Raw genomic sequence first — 18862 nt, 5'->3', positions numbered from 1 at the left:
CAGGGCTGTCAGAGGAAGGGTCAGGAGCTGCCCTGTCGGGGAGCAGCTTTTCTCTCTCTCTCTGTGCACTCAGGGAGCATCTTTCCTGTAGGGCCGCCAGCGAGCTGAGCAACCCGGTAGCGAGAATGAAGCTCTCTCATTTCTGGCCCATACAAACCTCGAGCAGGCCCCGCGGAGCGTGCACAGTGATCCATTCGGGTGTGGAAAGAAAAGTGCAGAACAGCCATTTATTTATTTATTAAATCTTTAAATGAAATAAGAAATGTGTGTAGAGCGCAATCCTGGAAACAAGACAGTGGCAGTGCGCCTCAGCCCAGTGATTTTCCAGGCTATTGAAAACTGCATTTGGACTTGTTGCAGAGGAGCAGCCAGCCAGTGTCCTTCAAGATGAAGTCAATGTTATGAGTTGCCCCCTTAATTAATTTTCAGAGAGCATTTTATTAATCATAGAAAGGAATTTATTGAGTAAGCAAACAGCAAGCAAAACAGCGCTGGGCGGCCGGGGAGTCTCGGCTCCGCCAACGGCACGCGCCTCACCCTTTTTATATCTTGGGGTCCCTTTTTATATCTTGGTAATTGGTAAAAAAAAGCCAGGGTCCCTTTTTATATCTTGGTAATTCCGGGATTACGCAGCACGTCCGGGTATGTTCTGCGACTGCGCGCACTGTTGCTAGGGGGTCGTCTCTGTCCCTCTGGTGGTCGTGAAGATGAAGGCCGTAGTCTTCCTCGGCATTGTGGTTCAACTTCTTTTCTTGATTTGGTCATGTTGGCCCAGCGTGAGACAGGAAGGCAGGATGTTGATACACTAGTTTAGCAACTTATCAGGAGGTGGTTACATGAGCTTTGCAACAGTGTCTTTGAACAAAAGAGGCAACTGAGATGCAGATAGAGGGAAGGGGAGGGGGCTCTCTTTTTTGTTACATTAAGCAAAAGAATTTCATAGTGTCTAGCCAAGCATTACACAGCTCCTTATTTCAGCAGGGAGCTTTCGAAACTCCTGCTCCTCAAACAGAATTCCTGCTAAAGAAGCAAGGAGTAACATAGAGTAGATGGGCCTGCAAGGAGGGCAGTCCCGTCTGGGCAGCTGCTGGGCCCTGCAGACCTGCTCAGCCACAGCATCTGATGCCCTGATGCCGGCCTGCACCTGTAGCTGCGCCAGCTACCCCGAGCACAAGTCAACTGCCAACGCAGCCATCAGGGTGCCAACAGCACGGACAGGGACGTTTCCAGGAGCTGCTGTCTGGAGGGAGGTGCAAGGCATTGCTGGGCCTTGGCTTGTGAGGAGCTCAGGCCTTTCTGAGGATGTTCTGGAGGAGCTGTGTAAGCGCTCCGCTGCCCTCCCGGCAGCAGCAGCTGAGCAGGCAGCCTAAAGTGAGGGGAGCCCTGCCATTCATCTGTCTTCTCACCGGGAAAAGTTTCTTTCTTATATGGGAGCCCGTGAATTCTGGCAAAGTGTTCTGAAAGCTGGAAGATGGGCTTCTTTACATCAAGGAGCCGAAGGTCTGCCATGGGTAGCTCCCAGTTAATAGCGAAGACCGTGCCCAGCCCAGGGATTGCGACCCCCTGAAAAGCAAGGAAGGAGGAAGAGTATTTCAGTATTTCTGGCACTGGAAATCCAGCGTGGGGCTTCTCCTAGCCAGAAGATGGGCCCTTGTGCTTTGGCCACTGCTCCTGGGAAGGTGCCAGAAGGCGTCACTGCGGAGAGCCCTGGAGATGGCCTCAGTGTGTGGGAGTTTCCCAGCTCCCTCCTTTTTGTCTCCTACAGAAGAGCTGGGCTAGGAAGAGCACAGCCAACAGCCTCAGCTCAAGTGAAATCCCTCCACGGGGTTCCTAGCTAATAGTAAATGCCTTGACAACCAGCTCCGGCTCCATGCTGGCTTGCCCAGTCAGGCCATAGGCAACGCACAAGTGCCAGGCAGTACGGACCCCATCCTTCTGCTGGATCTGGGCCCTTCTTTTTTGCATATTGCCGGAGTAGCATGGGGCTCTGGGCACATCTGCAGCTTGCAGGCTACCGCTGGGGTGTTTCTTCTGCTTGAGGAGGCGGGCTGTGTGGTGGCAGCTCATAATTTTGAGCTGTTTGAAGATGATGTTTGTAAGGAGTGTAAAAAAAAAAACAACTGCCATATCAGTTAAATCTGATTCAGCGCTGAGGGCTTTGACCCTAACAATCTATTTCCAGCAATCTATCTGATGTGTTGTAAAGGAACTGTAAAGGTACTATACAAAGAAATAGCTGAATGTGTACTCAGGACAAGTAACATCTAACAAGCTATCCTGGCTCCTTGAGTACTGGAAAGTGACAAATACAACATCACTTCTAACAATAATTCCAGAAGAGTTGTAAAGAACTAGGGGCTGACAAGTCTGACACACATGCAGCAAACAAACTAAAACAGCAAGAAATAAAAGATAGTGAACTGTTAAGAGTCTTCTAGGTACTAAGACACATTAGTAGTAGACCTTAACAGTGGAAAGAATCCTAACTCAATTGGATAAAGCTTCAGCTGTCAGAGAAGCTGTCAAGAGAAAGATCTTGGGATTGTAACAGGGAATTGATAGCCTGACAAAGACATCAGCTCAATGCTTAGGAGGATCAGCAGAGCAAACCAAACTTTCTTTACTTAGAAATAAAAGAGTAGAGAATAATAATAGATGAAATGTCAGTTTTCAAATCCATGGGACATCCAGTTGTCAGGTAATGCCAGCAGCTCTGTTCCTTCCCCTATGAGGCAGCTACTGCTTGGGAAAATCCAATGAACTAAGAATCTTCTGTTTGGAAAAAAAAAAAAAAGTTAGGGGAACATGACATACGTTTACATAATCTTAAGAGACGTGAGAGATCAAATGTTCATTCCTTCTTCTTGCAAAAGGACTAAGGGCATCAGATTAACACAGTTGAAGCCAGGTTCTACATAAACAAAAGGAAGTATTTTTCCACACAATGAATGAGTGGCCTTCTGAAACTCCATGACAAAGGATGTTGTGGGTACTAACCGACCCAGAGTAGTTCAGAGGCTTAATGAACTTACAGAAGGAATTCCCTTGGAGGTCACCAAAACTCCTACCCAGCACAAAAGACCTCCAAGGTGAGAGCAGCTGGAGACCTAGAAGGTACGAGGACTATGCCACTCATCTGCCCCATTTTTACACTCTTCTGCAGACAAAGACTCGCAGTCCTGCTAAGGGACAGAACCCTGGGCTAGACAGATCTTTCAGCTTTCAACAGGCAGACACATTCACTAAATAAAGGAACAGGTATTAAGGATGTATTACAGCACAATGCTGCTGGAAATATTATAATTAGGAAAAATAGAAAAGTTCCTCTTAGCAGCCAGTAGAACGTTCTTCAAATAAAGCTGCATTTTTTACCAGAAAACAGTTCTTCACCCACCATCAGTGCTCTCCATTTCTGAAATATATTATGCTCCTCAGCTGGAAGATGCTATGTAAACTTACCTACAGCTACAAAAAAAAAAAAAAAAAAAAAAAAAAGAGGTAAAAAATTTAATGTAAGAGTTCATTTGTATGGTTACAGAAGCATCAAAGAGTATCAGATGCCTCTCCTGCACCAGACTCAGCTAGAGACTTCCAAAACTTTCAAACACAAAGTACGCATAATTTGGGAAAACCAATAGCACTCAAAGTTATGGTACTTTAATTCCAAGCTTTTCTGTGAATTATTTACCAGACATCACTTACTGTGGGCTTCCAGATCCTGCACTAAGGCATGAGTATCAAAAGTCACTCTCCTCTGCTCCAGTGAAATGATAGCAACTCTTCTCACATTGTAGGAATTCCTAAGGAGCATGGCAGCAAAACCTGGAAGTGACAAACGGGTCTTTGAAACTTCACCCAGTTGGTTTATCATGCAATGCGGTAATTTTCTTTCACTGTAGCAAAGCCACATGGAAGTTGCAACAAAAAGCTGTGTCCTTTTGGTTCCCTGGTTACAGTACACATCTGAAGTCACCAGTCCCCCCTTTTCCTTAGGAAATCTATACCACCCAGGACTCGCACATCAATTTTAAGTGTGTTCGTATAACTAGAGAGCCGTGCAGGACAAGCATCCAGATACACAAGAAATAAAACTACCACAAGTAACAACAATAGGAGAAACCTGATTTAAGTGATGTTTCTCATCTTTTAAAACATGACCTTTCCAACACACTGCTGCTTACGGTTAACAATTGTTTGGCTCTTCACAGAATCCCTTGACTATATTCTCTTTACACATTCTCCTACCGCTATCCAGCGGAGAGTGCCAGGCGTGCAGATAAAGGTACACACACATTACACAGATCTAACATTCAGAATTAATTTGTTGCTTCACCAGTAACTGGGTGAAAAAGCAATGCTGGTACCTAACACATCCTAGATCTCCTTAGATCAAGACCCACCTTGCTTATTATGTTAGTACGCTTTTGGTTTCTCTGCCTTTATTTCAAGGATGCTTTTCAGTATCTTTTCAGCTCTTTGCTAAACGTGTCGATTGATAAATTCACTGGGTTTACCAGGGCGTGCAGTGACAGGGCTAGGGGCAATGGTTTTACTGAAAGGGAGTACATTTTGACTGGAGAGAAGATAGATTGTTTTTTGTCTTTTTTTTTAAACAATGAGGTGGTGAGGCCCTGGCACAGGCTGCCCAGAGGAGCTGTGGATGCCCCATCCCTGGAGGTGTTCAAGGCCAGGCTGATGGGGCTTTGGGCAGCCTGGTCTGCAGGGAGGTGTAGGGAGGCTTGGAACTTGAAGGTCCCTTCCAACCCAAACTGTGATTCTGTGACACATGACTGTCACCGCCTCTCTCAAAAAAGCTAATATTACAGCACAAATCTTTTGGTAGCCTAAACAAGCTGCTTTTTTCCTCCCTTTGTTTCCACTCCTGTGTGCTTGCACAGCTCTCAGTCCAAGGCTGTCTCCAGGAGCCCGTGGTGTCTCCACAACCCATTACCTGCAGCACATCCACAGCACACTGCTAGCTTCCTTTCACCAAGCCCTCACCACCAGCTGAAGCAGAAACAAGGAACGTTTTTAGAGGGGGGTGCTAATGTGGGAGCTGTCCCATGGCAGTGGGGCAGTCGTCCCCTCAGGGTTTCCGCAGGCTCAGGGCAGTTTCCCTGCAGCCTGCTTTCTCTCAGAAAGGCAGCATGAAAGGGTAACACCCTCAGCCTCTGAAGCTAAGGGCAAGAACACTTCCAGGGCAGTGGGCTTTGCAGGAGCCCTTGTCCTTCACAAAGGAAAACAAGGCTCAGAAAGGGCAGGTTTTTCTCTTGGAGAGAAGCTTCTTGGTGGAGCTAAGAGGGGAAGAGTGTGCACATGGCCCCCTGAGAGAAGAGAAAGGTTCCTTCTCGAGTGCTTGAAAGCACTTGTCATACCCAGGCCCTCTCTCTTCCATTCCTTTTGCCATGAGCCTTGCACGGGGCCCACATGTGCTGTGCCTCCCACTCTTTCTTCAGCTGCTCCTCAACCAGCAGTTCCTGCAGAGTTCTTTTGTCTTGCTGACAGCACAGGCAGCCTATTTCCTACAGGGGAGAAGGGCATGAAGTGGTTAGAGAAATGTCCAATCTTCAGAATCACTACCCTTGTAACAACCCTATCCCTGTTCTGCCATCCTTGTGGAGCTCACCTGATGCATTGCCAGCATCTTGCAAGCACACAAGAGGAGGATTTGCTGCTATAGCTTTTGCTCAACAACCTGGTCTTGCTTTTCCAGCAGGCGGCAGCTCTCTGCGAGGACCAGTGTCTCTTTTCTGAGGTCTGGCCCAAGGAGAAGCCGTGGTCCAAGCTGTGGCAGCCACCTGGCAAATCAGAGAAGAAGATGCCCTCATCCAGACCCTCCCAGCAAAGAGGGGAGAGAGAGAACTAGAGATAGGGGAACCCTGTCCCTTGCTGTACCCAGAGGCCTGGAGTTCCCCGAAAAAACGGAGGCTCCCTTGCAGCTGCATTGGATGAGTGAACAACCGTGGCCTTCTGCTCTGAGCTGCTGCAGCAGCTGCTTCCCTGGCTGTACACTGGCAGTGTGCGCAGGAGAGCAATGCCTGCAAAAACATGCTTTGTGCTGAGCATGCAATGATTGGAGAGAAACATCAAATCTCCACAAAGGCAACCCGTGAAACAGCCTGGCAATGGGCACACAGATGCAGTGGCTACTTGTCCTGCTCTCTGGTGAGCCTCGCAGGCAGGGGCTTGAGTTTGGGGCCAGGCCGCATGCAGCACAGCGCTTGCCCTTCCCCTTGTGAGATATGTTCATCTGATTCGTGTCAATACGGAACAATGCTAGGGCCACATGGTATGATGAATGTGACCTTCCGTCTTACATAACCTTGTATAACCACAAGTCTAAGAAGAACAGAGTGGTTAATGTATATAATTCTTGTATCTTGCAAAGGAATGGTTTAGCAATTCGTGTCAATAGAGAGCCTGAAGGGAAATGTATTTGTAGGCTTTTCCTTGAAGTCTCTGATATCTGGGGGGTTTCAGAATAACTGATAACTATTATGACTATTGCATGGGACACTATGCAAGTCTCTGATATCTGGCCAGGAGATTAAGGAGATGGCGAGAGCTGAAGAACAACTAAAAGACAAAGCTTGCAGGGGACGTTGCACAAGTCTCTGACATACAGCCAAGTTGGACAAAGGAGAAGGACAAGAGGGAGGAAGGCTATGAGCCTTCAGCATGAGAGACCCCCAGAGACCCCCAGAGGGACCACCAGAGACTGATACACATGCTCCAGTTTGGATTCCAGAAACTAATTTTAATAACCCTGTGTTTTTTTTTGGAAGTAGTAATGAATATGGTTTAGTGGGGACTGTTAGCGTTAGGTCAGAGGTTGGACTCAATGATCTTGAGGTCTCTTCCAACCTAGAAATTCTGTGATTCTGTGATTCTGTAATATGTATCAGCCTCGGAGCATACAAATCAGCTGCTTGATGTAACTGGTGTGTGTCTTGGTGGAGCAGAGACTCCCAGTGCACCCATCGCTGTTTGCTTACCTCTATTCCTTTAATAAATTGTAAACTTTTAGTATAGCCCTATTTTGAAGACTGAGCCATTTATTACACCCCCTTCTCCTATCCTCGAGGAGCTTTCCTGACACACTGTTGGCAGTCTGCAAGCACACAAGAGGAGGATTTGCTGCTACAGCTTTTGCTCAGCAACCGGCTGCCCAGCAAGGAAAGGGCAGTGGGTGGGACATGTGTCGGGAACCCTGGGGAGTTGGCCAAGTCCCCGTGTCCAAGGCAAGCTGCTCGCTGACTCAAGGACAAGAGCGCAGGGGCTGCCTCCTCCATTTTCCCCCTCTGTTTCACCTGGGAGAAGGCTCTTTTCCCCCAGCAGCCTGCCCCAGCTGTGCCTCCTCTGTCACCCTGGGGAATCTGGCTGGAGAGAGACTCTGCCATGAGAGCAGTTAGCTCTTGTCAGCTGTAGACATCCCTGTAAGGAGGCAACAGGAGGGCTGGTAAGAGAAACTCCTTGGCGGTGTCTTGGGCATGACGGCTCTCATGTTACCTTTTCTGTTGGAGTCTTCCCCCATCCTTGACTCTCCCTTCTTTTCAGCCTGCTTCTCGGGACTTTGAACTGGATTACCCCCTGTAGCTCTTCCAGATGGAATGTAGAGCTCAATCCTGGAAGCAAGAAGAGGACAGCAGTGTGATTCCAGGCCACCACACTCAGTAGTTGCAGTACCCTGGCCTTGACGCCAGCCATGGGCTGCAGACGCAGCACCCTCACCTGGGAAAGACGATGATTCCTCCAGACTCTGGCTGTGAGAGGACACCTATTCGGTCCGATGTGGCCAAATCCGTTGTGCCTAACCTCTGCAGGAGAGACAGTCCTGGCTGAGATCATGGCCAGGAAGGGATGCCCTTGCTAGCGAAGGCATCGCGGCTGCTCAGGCAGAAAGCCAACGCAGCCATCAGGGTGCCAAGAGCTCAGAGAGGGACGTTTCCAGGAGCCGCTACCGGCCAGAAGGTGCAAGGCGTTGCTGGGATGCACTGGGACACTGCACCCCAAACCCTCCCAGTCCCTTGAAAGCAGGGGCAAGGGAGGTTAAGCTGCAAGCTAGCCCACTCCTGCAGCACAGCAAATTGTCAAAAGAAATTTGAAATTTAACAGGCCAGCAACCGAAGGCCATGCCTTGTCTGTGAAGCATCAGATAGATTGTGAACCTGGATTACTCACTCAGTGGGGAAACAGGGGAGGGTCCTGTCATCAAAAGGTATATAAACTGTGTTTTGGAACTAGTAGGTGCACTCTCCTGCTTGTGGGGCGCCCGCCATTGCAATTGCAAATAAATTACTACTTCACTGAGATCCTCTCCTGAGCCTAAGTTATTGGCTACGGAGCGTTTCTCACAATTTGGGGGCTTGTCTGGGATCCAGTCACCTACTGGGGAGCCCCACTGCCGCAGCAGCAGGAAGGCATGCCTTGCTGGTTTCAGCGGTCCTGTGCATCGACGGTGGCGGTTCTGCAGATAGTTGACAGAGCGCCCGAGACTGATTAAAGAGGCAGGATCTGTGAAGTAGTGGGGAAAGGAAGAAGGTAGGCACTCTAGGTTTTTAAGAATTGATCCAGTAACTCTGTGCACAGACCAAGGTAAGAAATATTAAGTATTGCCTTGGGGGTCGGGTGAGACTCTGTGTGATGTGTGAGTGAGACGTACTTCTGTACGAAGCGAGTGTGGAGTCCTGATCTGCGGTTCCGTAGCTCCACGAGGGGCGCGGCCGGAGATGGACGAAGTGTGAGATAAAGGAGAGAAAGGAAGAGTCTCGGGAAATTTGGTGTATGGTAAGTCCTTGCACAGGGAAGTGCTGGCACTACACGAGGGAAATTTTATGTATGGTAACCCTTGCACGGGAAAGTACTGGGTAATACACCAGGGAAATTTGGTGTACGGTAATCCTTGCACGGGGAAGTGCTTGGAAGTACACCAGGGAATCTGGTAAACTCATAGGTGTGTGGTAACCCTTGCACAGGGAAGTGCTTGGCAGTACACTCCCATTTTCCAGAATCGGAACGTTAGTGTGTGGTACACTGCAGAAGGGAAATTTCTGTAGCAACATACTGACGAGGGCTAGGAAAAATGGGAAATATGAGTTCCAGGGGACAGGGAGATATCCCTGGGGGAGTGCCTACCAACTGTCCTTTAAGAAGGATGCTGAGAAATTGGAAAAATAACCCCAAAACTAAGGAGAAAGATAGGAAGAAAATGGTTAAATATCGTGTATCAGTCTGGACAAAAGAACCAATTAAAGGAACTGCAGTATTTTGGCCAAAATACGGGTCTGACAAAGATTGGGTATGTCAGGCCTTAAACTTGTATGTTAATAACAAATTTCCATTTTCGGAAGAAGAATCGGAGTATGCAGCTTGTTGGATACAAGGATCTAATTTGGTTTTGAGCAAAAATCAAAATAAAGAGGAAAAGAAAGGGGAAGAGACAAGTGATAAATGGGACCTTTTGGATAACTTACCTCCTCCTTATAACCCCCAGGCTGCAACAACAGCAGCGGCCACTGTAACACTTTCTCTGAGAGAAGAAACAGGAACTGTAAATAACATTAACTCTGGGAAAAGGAGGCACCCCAGAGTTGTAAAAGAATTGGAACAATGCAAAAAAGACCTTGAGAATTTTCCACTCCCTGGTGCTAATACTACTAACACTACTGAAGCTGTTATGTATCTTCTCTGTGAAGTGCCTCTGGGACCTAGGCAGATAGGGTATGTAAATTCCCCCCTTTCTAGCGGAGAAGTGCGAAATTTTAAAAAGGAAATGAAATCTCTGATTGAGGATCCCATTGGATTAGCAGAACAGTTAGATCAGTTTTTGGGACCCAACCTATATTGCTGGGGAGAAATGATGGCAATTCTGAATCTGCTATTCTCAGGGGAAGAACGAGGAATGATCAGAAGGGCAGCAATGTGGGAATGGGAAAAGGATCATCCTCCAGGAGATGGAGTGATTCCATCAGAACACAAGTTTCCAAATGTGGACCCCAATTGGGACAACAATAATGTGCAGGATAGGGTTAATATGAGAGACTTGAGAGGAATGGTAATGAGAGGAATTAGAGAAGTCTCAGAATTTTATTAAAGCATTTGAGGTTCAGCAGAGTAAAGATGAAACCCCAAGTGATTTCTTGGAAAGGCTCAGGGATAGGATGCGAAAGTATTCAGGAATGAATCCTAATGACCCTGTAGCACAGGGTCTCTTGAAGATTAATTTTTTAATGAAAGCATGGCCGGACATACAAAGGAAACTTCAGAAATTGGAGGGATGGAATGAACAGCCGTTAGAAAGACTTTTGAGGGAAGTGCAGAAAGTGTATGTTAGAAGGGAAGATGAAAAGCAGAAACGAAAGATGAAAATGATGATCTCTACAGTGAATCAAGTGGTGGGGCAGAGAATGGGGAACCATTGGTAAAACGGGTTTCAAGAAAAACAAGGTTTGGTATGGGATCAGGAAGAAAAAGGAAACAGGAATGTGAGATCAAAGTGGCCACTGCCTCCTCAGCCATGGCAGGTACGGGGAAGATGTTATAAATGCAGGAAAACAGGACATTTTAAACGAGAATGTCCTGAATGGAAAAGGGAAGAAAGATTGTTTACCATCATAAACTCTGAATAGGGGGGTCAGGGGCTCTTTGAACAGTGGTCCCACCCAAAGCCCTTGATAAATTTAGAAGTGGGACCTAATAAAGAAGAGGTTGCATTTTTAGTAGATACAGGAGCAGCCAGATCCTCTTTAGCTTATAAAATTTTGGGACTCAATTTAACTAATAATACTCTACGAGTAACGGGGGAGAAGGATTTGGTATGGTAGTGTCACTTTTTGAAAATACTGAACTATCTTGGGGAACTAAAACCGTCACTGGGCAACTGTTGTATGTACCTGAAGCAGGGACCAATTTATTAGTGTTATAAATGAGGTCTCAACTCAATCTGAATTTTGTATAAAACAAATATTTCTAAAAGGTATAAAAGCTATAAAAGGTATAAAAGGCAAGTAAAAACCCCCATGGCCACATTCCTAAATCTCCCCCTTCTTTATTAATATCAACCTTTTTCTCGACACGAATTACCACTCCATATATAACAGTCCCTCCTCTTCTTTTGAATATCATTAATTCGTGTCTTGTTTTCAAATTTGGCAAAGGCCAGTTGAACCACAAGAGAATGCTTTCACAATATTCTCTGCAAGATTTGTAAACAAGTTTTTAGCAATGATTTGAATCACATATATAGAATATTTCACCCAACTCATTGTTCCACAAGGTGTAAAATAATCGTCACTAGCAATATCACAATTAAATTCAATTGATCAAAGTAGATCAACAATCCTCTAGGTATATTTCCCACCTATTATTTCAATTGCTACAATTAGCATCCAACAGGGGTAGCTATGCCCTGATATACTTCAAGTTCATGTTATGGGTCCCTTTTCACCTGACCCATCCTGGAACTTTCAAATAAGTTCCGAATCCCTGGAATCCAAAAAGAGTTTCCGAATCCCTGGAACCCTTCAAGAGGTTCCGAATCCCTGGCTCTGCCTGTGTCTAGAGGTGTCTTGCAAGTGGTTAACCCACCCATGAATTCTTAGCTTCAGAACTAAATTCCCTCTCAGTTACACCCCTACACAGTCACACAACCGAATCCACCCAACCAAACGGTATCTTCGTTCAGGTCTTGCGCGCAGAATTACGGGTCACAAAATAAGAGCTCTTGGTTCTTTACTTGCCTCTTATGTTTGAAATCTTGTTGGACTCTAGCACTGCTATTGGCAAGGGCCACTATGTGGGGCGCCTCCCTTTACCGGTCACAGATTCAAAGTCCAAGAAGATCATGTCGGGGTCACCAATTTGTTATAAATGAGGTCTCAACTCAATCTGAATTTTGTAATATTTATAAAACAAATATTTCTAAAAGGTATAAAAGCTATAAAAGGCGTAAAAGGCAAGTAAACAACGCTGGGTATGCGGGGAGTCTACGTTCCACCAACATGCACACACGAACATCAAACATTCTAAATATACAGAACATTGCTTTATATACTAAACCCAAGTATGCCTATACATACGTACAATCAGGAAAGGTAACAAACAATCCTTTAAGTTCCATAACATACTAAAATCAAGTACACTTAAACATATTGTTATAAATGAGGTCTGAATTCAATCTGAATTTTGTAATATTTATAAAACAAATATTTCTAAAAGATATAAAAGGCAAGTAAACAGCGCTGGGTGTGCAGGGAGTCTATGCTCCACCAACACGCACACACACACATCAAACATTCTAAATACATGTATACAGAACATTGCTTTACATAATAACCCGAGTATGCCTACACATACATACAATCAGGATAGGTAACAAACAATCCTTTAAGTTCCGTAACAGTGTCCATTTTCCATTCTTCGGGCCTTATGTATCCCGTTCTTCCCAGATCGAAGAAAAGCAAATCCACCTCCTTTTCAAGGCCAATAGGCCTGGGTCAAAAGGCACGTCCAGGTCAGCAGGGGGCGTAACAGCAAAGGCCTTCGATGGCTGTAGCAGCAGAGGGGCCCATGGCATAGCAGTCCGATCAGTAAAGGAGTCCGCAGCTCCCTCACTATCTGGCAAAACACATGCTTCTGACTGTGGTCCCACAGGGCTCTTTAAGGCCTCAGAGACTGCCCGCCAGGTGCCGAGCAATCCCACTGCAACCTTGCCATTTGTAGTTGCAGAGTTCCACACCTTGACCTCAGTTTGGTCCCATATTTCAGGCTCATAAACTGTCCAATTGTTAATAAGGAGAATAAGCTGTAAGGTTACCAGGACAGTCTTTGTTCCTAAGGACATATGATTCCCCATAATATGCAACTGCTTACCAGCCAGGGGCAGTTGTGTGCACAGGTCCGCTTCTCTCAGCTCGAGCTTCTCTCCAGCTCCAGTGCGCTTGTTTCCAGCAACTTTCTGTACGAGCTTCTCTGAGCAGTTTGCTGAGTCTGGCCGAACCTATCTTCATGAGGCAATCAAAATGCCTGTTGCCGTCCTGGTCTGCGTTCTGCCAGCCTGTTCCTCTTCACTTCTTTTTCCTGCTTCTTTATTGATGTAACTTCATCGTGCTGCCTTTTTTATCTTGAGGGTGGTTTCCCCTCTTATACCCTTCTCCCCACAGCAGTTCTTTTCAAAACAACTTTTCATTGGTCAAACAACTTTGAATGTAACAACAACAGCAAACACACAGAAACATCCATGCCTTAACAGCTGGAGAAAAAGAGAACCAGCTGGAGAACAAGAAACTGGAGACTACATGGAGTCTCCTGAATCACCCTTTGTTCCCTCTAAACTCTTTTATATTCCTGATGGCCTCGTCGTTAAGAGTCTAATGTTATCTCACTCATGGGGTTTTCCAACCCCCACGGCCACATTCCTAAATCTCCCCCTTCTTTATTAATATCAACCGTTTTCTTGACACGAATTACCACTCCATATATAACATTAGGGAGAGATTTAATAGTCAAATTAGGATTATGATTGAAGACCTGTGGAAAAGGAATAACAGTCGCAATGAAATTATTAACAGAAAATGATGAAAAAGAAAGAAATCCCATGGTATGGGTAAGCGAAGGAATTCAAGGAGGGCTTAACATAACTCCCTTAAAGATAACTGTTCAAGAAGGGAGCGGAATAGTTAGACAACGACAGTATCCTATCTCTTGTGAAGGAAAAATGGGCCTGAAACCTATAGTGCAAACTTTAGTTAAAGATGGTCTTTTGGAGCCTTGTATGTCACCATATAACACTCCAATTTTACCAGTACGAAAGCCAGGTGGTTCGTACCGATTAGTACAAGACCTGAGAAAAGTTAATGAGATAACACGAAAGCACCACCCTGTGGTTCCTAACCCTTATACCCTGATGAGTAAAATCCCTTATGAGCACAAATGGTTCAATGTTATAGATTTCAAGGATGCCTTTTGGGCATGCCCACTAGATCCTGAAAGTCGATATATTTTTGCATTTGAATGGGAAGACTCAGAGACAGGTCATAAACAGCAATATAGATGGACTGTTTTGCCTCAGGGATTCACTGAATCTCACAATTTGTTTGGGCAAGAATTGGAAAAGATTTTAGAAACATTTCAGATTCCAGAAGGGGTGACGTTGTTACAGTATGTATATGATTTATTGATATCTGGGGAAGAAAGATTGGAGGTAAAAGAAGCCACCAATAAACTCCTGAATTTTTTAGGAGAACACGGGCTAAGGGTATCTGAAGATAAATTACAGTATGTAGAAAAAGAGGTTAAGTATTTGGGACATTTAGTCTCTGAGGGCAGACGGAAAATAAACCCTGAGAGGATTCAGGGAATTGTGCGACTTCCTCTCCCTAAAACAAAGAAAGAGTAGAGAAAATTTTGGGGTTGAATTGGATATTGCAGACTGTGGATAGAAGCATATGCACAGAAAACAAAGAAATTATATCTCAAATTATTGGAGGAAGAACCTAATATACAGAACTGGACTAAAGAGGAAGAAGAAGTAATGGAAAAATTTAAAAAAAAAAAAAAGACCTTATTACAGCACCAGTCTTAGCTCTTCCTGCCCTAAAGAAATCATTTTATCTTTTTATAACTGTAAGTGAGGGTGCTGCTTTGGGGGTGTTAACCCAAGAATGGGAGATAAAAAGAAACCTGTAGCATCTTTGTCTAAATTATTAGACCCTATATCCCAGGGATGGCCAGAATGCATTCAGGCAGTAGCAGCAACTGCCTTATTAGTAGAAGAGAGCAGGAAATTAACCTTTGGAGGACAACTGATTGTTGCTACCCCTCACCAAGTGAAGGCTATTCTCACTCAGAAAGCAGGAAGGTGGCTGACAGACTCCAGAATACTAAAATATGAAGCTATACTAATTGAAAAGGATGATTTAACTATAACTACAGAGTCTGTTTTGAATCCTGCCTCCTTCTTGTCAAAGGGAATTGAGGATCCAATAAATACGGAACATAACTGCTTAGATTTAGTAAATTGCCAGACAAAGGTAAGATTAGATTTGCAAGAGGTGCCCTTAGAGGAAGGGGAAATATTGTTTATAGATGGATCTTCTAAGGTGGTACAAGGAAAGAGATGTAATGGTTATGCCATCATTGAAGGAACGGATGGGAATGTCAAAGAAATGGGAAGACTGCCTGGCAATTGGTCAGCTCAAACCTGTGAATTATATGCATTAAATCAAGCATTAAAATTATTAAAAGGGAAACAGGGAACTATATATACTGACTCACAATATGCATATGGGGTGGTACATACATTTGGAAAAATATGGGAAGAAAAGGGCTTAGTAAACAGCAAGGGAAAGGAATTGGTTCATGAAGAATTAATTAGACAGATTTTGGAAAGTCTGTTACTACCAGAGGAGGTTGCTGTGGTGCATGTGAAAGGACATCGAAAAGGAAACTCCCTAGTTAAATGGGGAAACAGGACTGCAGATGAAAAGGCTAAAGAAGCAGCTTTGCAATTAGAAGTAGAAGCAAAGCTGCTTCTTGTACCTGAAATAAAACCTCCAGCTGAAAAGCAAATATTCAGTAAAAAGGAAATAGAAGCCTTTAGGGAATTAGGAGCAAAGGAGTCCGAAGGACGGTGGACTCTCCCTGATGGGAGAGAAATGGTAAACAAATAGATAATGAGAGAAATGTTAGCCGTTCTACACCAAGGAAGCCACTGAGGAGTCCAGGCAATGTGTGACACTGTATTAAGAAAATATATATGTATAGGCATGTATGCTGTAGCTAAACAAGTGTGTAATAGTTGCATAACATGCCAATGAGTGAATAAGAAGGCTCTACGGAAACAACCCCTGGGCGGATGGGAGCCAGGGCTTCGACCTTTTCAGAGCATCCAAATAGATTTTACTGAATCACCTAAAGTAGGCAGATTTAAGTACTTGCTGGTGTTGATTGAGCGTTTGTCAGGGTGGGTAGAAGCTTTTCCTTCAGCATCAGCAAGAGCTAGTGTGGTGATAAAGGTAATCCTGGAGCAAATAATCCCTAGATATGGGATTGTTGAAAATACAGATTCAGATCAAGGAAGTCATTTCACTTCATCTATTTTACAAGGATTCATGGGAGCCTTGGGAATAAAATGGGAGTTTCATACTCCATGGCATCCTTCCTCATCAGGGAAAGTGGAGCGAATGAATCAGACATTAAAGAAATATCTGTCAAAGCTGGTTTTAGAGACTAAGCTTCCCTGGACAAAGTGTTTACCTTTAGCACTTCTCAGAATTCGAACTGCTTCTAGAAAAGATGTAGGAGTTTCACTATATGAGATGTTGTTTGGACTACCTTACCTGGGTAGAAACGGTGAGATACCTATTTTTGAAACTAAAGATATTTTTCTCAAAAATTATATACTTGGATTATCTTCTTCCTTAGCATCTCTCAGGGTTCGTGGACTGTTGGCTCAAACTCCGCCTTTGGAATTCCCAGTACATTCATTCCATGCAGGAGATTGGGTCCTGATACGCACCTGGAAAGAATCAAAACTTCAGCCTGAATGGGAAGGACCATTCCAAGTACTGCTAAGCACTGAAACAGCTGTAAGAGCTGCGGAAAAAGGTTGGACTCACTATACTCGAGTGAAAGCATCTACCGACCCTAGCGCCTGGGAAGTTGTTCCTACAGACGACTTGTTGAAAGTTAAAATCAAAAAGAAAAATCTCGTAATAGACTCTGAGCAGGATAAAAGCTTACAGTTGTAAACTAACCCTTTATTTTCACAGGTAACTAAAAAGGACAGACCTATAACAAATTGAAGTGCTCCCAAGAGGAGTTTGTTATAGTAGTAGTGTACATCTTATTCTTTGTATTAATAATTATTTGGAAGCCTAAGGTTTAAAAACGATGATAGGGAAGAATCAATTATTAATTGTGTACCTCTCAGAGGAAGCCTTGGTCAAGTGGAAACTTGGAAAAGATTTGTCCAGATGATAGCAAAGACAGGGTATCCTGTCAAATTATGGGTGAATGTGACAGAGAGTTATGAACCACAATCTATTACGTTTGATGCTTGTGAGGTGTTAACTTGTGGAGATTTAAATGCTCAACGATGATTAAGCAAAGAACACAAATATCTCTGCCCTGAACCTAAGACTAGCAGTATGTTTGAAGGACCCCCTTGCCCGGAATGGGCTGATGTATGATGGACAACCAATCATAAAGGATGGTCATCTACACCCACCTCATCTATCTACTTTATGAGATTAAAGAAACAAATTGACATATTTAAAGGAATGGTTCAGCCCAACTGTCAGCATCTACAATGTAATCCAATACCTATAACAGTTAATCAGGCTGACTACCTTACAAACCCTACTTATGGTCTTGGAGCAGATGTAACTGGGCGAGACCCAACAGCCAGACTGAGAATAGCTGTAAGGGAACAATACTCTCTTGCCATCAGAGAAAGGGAGAAACTCAAGGAGAAACTCAAGGAGAAAGCAGGAGAGAAAACAGGAGAACCTCTTTGAAATACGGCAGTTGTCACAGTTAAAAGAAATAAAAGATCTTAGGCAAACATTTAAGATTGAAACAGGGTATGGGGATGTGAATGCCTGGAGAGAATGGGTTAGATATACTGTCCAGAGTCTCAACCATAGCAATTGCTATGCTTGTGCTTCGGGACGACCGATTGCCCAGATAGTGCCCTTCCCATTGGGGTGGACCGAAGACTCCCAAGGGATGCGATGTATGATTGCATTGTACCAAGAAAAGACTGCCTGGGGAAGTGAGGCCTGTAAGTCTCTCTCTTTGCTATTCCCTTCCTTGCATAATAGCAATATCAGAGCTCCCCCTGTATTCTCCACAGCCATAGGTAACAATACAGCCTGCCTCTCACAGCAGGGTGTGAGTGCTACCCGGCATCTGGGAGAATTTGCCTTGTGCTACCAAGGACTTGATGGGAAACTGCTCAAGACTTGAGATCCCCAAGGCAGATCTCTGGTGGTACGGTGGAGGGAAGATCTTATGGTCCACCCTACCATATAACTGGGGAGGCACTTGTGCGCTTGTTCAATTTGCTATACCCTTCACCCTGGCATTTGAAAGAGAAACATCACAAATATCCAGAAGAAGATAAAGAAGCTTAGGAGTATCATTCAATGACAGAGTATACATAGATTCTACTGGGGTGCCTAGAGGAGTTTCCGATGAACAGAAAGCCAGGAATCAAATTGCTGCAGGGTTTGAGTCACTGTTCTGGTGGGTAATGATCAATAGGAATGTGGATTGGATTAATTATATTTATTCTAATCAGCAGAGAGTCATAAATTATACAAGGGATGCGATGAGAGGAATCGTTGAACAACTAGATGCCACCAGCAAAATGGCTTGGAAGAACAGAACATCATTAGATATGATGCTCATGAAGGAAGGAGGTGTGTGTGTGTGTATGAGTGATACTGAGCAACCATTGTTGCACTCTTATACCCAACAATACTGTCCCAGATGGCTCAGTAACTAGAGCACTTCAAAGGCTTACCACCCTTGCCAGTGAATTGGCAGAAAAAGTAGGCATATTTACATCCTTGATTGCAGTTGTAGGAGTTTTGACAGCCATAGGTTGCTGCATTATCCCCTGTGTAAGAGGACTAGTACAGTGGTTAACTGAAACCGCACTACTGAAACAAATGACCATGGAGCCACCACGTTACTCAGATAAGGTGATAACGAGGAGATGGAAAGCAAAGAAAGCAAAGAAGAAGAAGAAATCTACCAAATTACACCTTAGAGAAAGGTTCTGCAAAAATCAACAGTTTATGAAGAAGAAAAGGGGGGAACTGTGGGAATAGAAATGTTGTTTTTGCAGAGTTACATT

General features: G+C 44.5%; 2 long non-coding RNA genes across 4 annotated transcripts in view; both read right to left on the bottom strand.

Annotated features, from left to right (window-relative positions):
* Positions 1 to 5274: 5274 nt before the first annotated feature.
* The window catches only part of LOC311432937, a 63071-nt gene continuing 49483 nt past the window's right edge, over positions 5275 to 18862 (bottom strand). The window contains exons 1-3 of one of the 3 annotated variants that reach the window (XR_014690439.1): positions 6151 to 6233; positions 5896 to 6038; positions 5275 to 5798 (exon numbers count right to left, since the gene is read on the bottom strand). This is a non-coding gene — a long non-coding RNA (uncharacterized lncRNA). Of the gene's footprint in view, positions 6039 to 6150; positions 6234 to 18862 lie in introns of those variants that run through there. The other 2 variants (XR_014690438.1, XR_014690437.1) reach the window with 2 other exon arrangements.
* On the bottom strand, positions 7064 to 8009 carry LOC311429654. The gene is made up of 4 exons (XR_014688328.1): positions 7732 to 8009; positions 7510 to 7625; positions 7311 to 7434; positions 7064 to 7111 (listed from the first exon to the last, which is right to left on the bottom strand). It is a non-coding gene; the product is annotated as an uncharacterized lncRNA (long non-coding RNA).

The sequence above is a fragment of the Aythya ferina genome (genome assembly GCF_964211825.1).
Source record: "Aythya ferina genome assembly, chromosome: 1".
In the NCBI taxonomy this organism is placed as follows: domain Eukaryota; kingdom Metazoa; phylum Chordata; class Aves; order Anseriformes; family Anatidae; genus Aythya; species Aythya ferina.
The sequence above is the reverse complement of the archived record's forward strand: the minus strand, read 5'-3'. Positions and strand labels throughout refer to the sequence as shown.